Source organism: Berghia stephanieae, chromosome 7 (genome assembly GCF_034508935.2).
Source record: "Berghia stephanieae isolate SIO BIC M18660-M18661 chromosome 7, UCSD_Bste_1.3, whole genome shotgun sequence".
Classification (NCBI taxonomy): Eukaryota; Metazoa; Mollusca; class Gastropoda; order Nudibranchia; family Aeolidiidae; genus Berghia; species Berghia stephanieae.
Genome location: NC_088366.1, coordinates 37,200,842 through 37,203,341, shown reverse-complemented (window position 1 = coordinate 37,203,341; position 2,500 = coordinate 37,200,842). Strand labels below are relative to the sequence as shown.

At 37.0% G+C, this 2,500-nt stretch overlaps 1 protein-coding gene across 9 annotated transcripts in view; it reads right to left on the bottom strand.

Moving 5' to 3' along the window:
• LOC144977179 (sodium-dependent noradrenaline transporter-like) overlaps positions 1-2,500 on the bottom strand; it is a 212,076-nt gene that overhangs the window by 40,610 nt on the left and 168,966 nt on the right. The gene's annotated exons all lie outside the window — the stretch shown is intronic.

Genomic DNA, 2,500 nt, shown 5'->3' with positions numbered 1-2,500 from the left:
GATGTGTTATGTGTGGTAAAATTTAGCCAATGATATTTCGTCCAGTTTCAATTAAAGGTTGTAATAATGTTTCACTGTAGTTTTTGGCACATAGTCCTTATTGTATTTGTGCTAAATCTATCTTCAAAGTTCCGATAATTCCTCTCCAAACCATAGCTGAACCGTTCCCCGTGATTAGAAAGTTCCTCAGTTGTAACTGGATGATATATTTCACCTTTAAAACGCATTCTCCTATCTTTATTGCCAAGTTCAAAGAGAAATATATCACTTGACAGGACGTATCTCCATTAAAAACTAGATCATTAAAAACCTAGAGCATTTATATAGAGCACACTAAACGTGCTTAAAGCGCTTTACATGGGGTCCCTAGCCAACAGCAACACTTAAACATATAAGACGAGACATGACGCCTGTTAGGTGATGGCACATTTTTTCAGGCCTAGAAGTGATTCAGGAAAATATTTTTCCCTGCTTTTTCCCGGTTTTTTCCTGTTTTTTTCCAGGCTCTAGGGAAAATTTTAAGGTAGTAATTTTCAAGTATATTCATCAATTCTAGACCAGTTACCACTACCATATATATATATATATATATATATATATTATATATATATATATATATATATATATATATATCACACAACATATATATATATATTATATATATATAGAGACGAGAGACAGAATGAGATAGTGAGAGAGTAGAATGATGAGAGAGAGAAGAGAGAGAAGAGAGAGAGAGGAGAGAGAGAGAGAGAAAAGAGAGAGAAGAGAAGAGAGGAGAGAGAGAGAGAGAGAGAGAGAATCAGAAAAGAGGGGGAAATTATTGACTCGTAGTACATATTACTATAACAAGCCATCCAGTATCTACTAAGCCTACACCATCCGTGGGGAAAAAAAAGGAAAAAAAAAAAAAAAAAAAAAAAGAGAGAGAGAGAGAGAGAGAGAGAGAGAGAGAGAGAGAGAGAGAGAGAGAGAGAGAGAGAGAGAGAGAGAGAGAGAGAGAGAGAGAGATGTGAGTGAAAAAGAGAGTGGCTGAGACTGAGAGAAAGAAATATATTGACTCTGGCTATTAATACTTGGACGTATTCCTGTGAAGTCTAGGCCTCCTACAACATGCAAAAAAAATATTTAAAAAAAGAGAGAGACAGAGAGAGAGAGAGAGGGAGCGAGAGAGAGAGAGAGAGAGAAATGGGGAGAAAAGAGACAAAGAGAAGAGAAATCAATAGAGAGAAAAAGACATTTGAATATTACTATGAGAGAGAAAGTAGCGTCCAAAGACTTGTGGCCTACTTATTGAATTGCACATGAATGAAATAAAGCTAGTTAATCTAGAGACAGACAAAACAAACTTAGTACAAATTACAATGAGTAAACGACCTTAATCTGCCATCTCCAAATAATTGAATAACAAGTCACTAAAATTAATTAAAGTAGCCTAAGGACGTCGACCGTCTTTCTTAGCTTAGCTAACAATCGCATTCATGACCAAGTCAAAAACACAAAAAAAAAAAAAAAAAAAAAAAAAAAAAAAAAAACCACACACTCACACACACACTACTAAGATGAGGGGAGGGATGTGTGTTTCTAGCACTCTTGTCTTGTCGACAATGATGAGTCGACTGAGTGAATCAAGCGTCTTTAAGTCTTTCGACCAATCACAGGCTATCTAACCGAACCGGCTGGTCGAAACAAAGACGCTTCTCGCCGTCGATGTATTACGCTATTGTTGTGCAAGTGGCACCTTTTTGAGAAGGCCTAAAAGCTAAAAAATAAAAGTAAAAAATATAATTCTGAGGAATTTGAAAGTCACATTGTTGAAATCGGCTTGAAAAAAGAAGAACATTGGTCCTTGTTTCAGAAAAATCGGTTGAAAACCAACTGTTTTACGAATAAATTCGATTTTAAAAATTCCTTTTGTTTATTTTCGATTTTTTTAGCAACTTTTTTATTTATCGGCCGATTTTCTTGATTTTTATATCATTCTTTATATCTCAATGAGACGAGATCAGTGATATACCTTGTTTGTTTCAAATGTAACTACAACATAATTTGCTTTTTTTACTTATCAACCGTGCCTGGATAATTTATTCAACAACTGACGTAACTATCCCATTGCCGTCTTCCAGTGTTTCAGCGATGACTCGAAACCACTATAATTACGTCATGCACAGGAAACATGGTAATAGTCTGTGTACTCTACGAATGCGGACCGGACTTTGCTGATTGGGTCGATCGTCATAACATAGGGCCTAGTAGTGTGAGGAAACCATAAGAGGCTGCTGCCATGCTCTAAGCCGATCGTTCGCAGGTTGGGTAATGATTACGCGGAAGAATACATGTTGGGTTGTTGTTCACCTAAATTTTTCTCACGGCTTTTTCCCGGCCCCAGACAATTTTCACCGATTTTCCCGGCTTTTCCCGGTCGGGAAATTTCAAAATAAAGTTCCCGGCTTTTCCCGGTTTTCCCGGCCCACTTCGAGGCCTGTTTTTTTCGACGGAG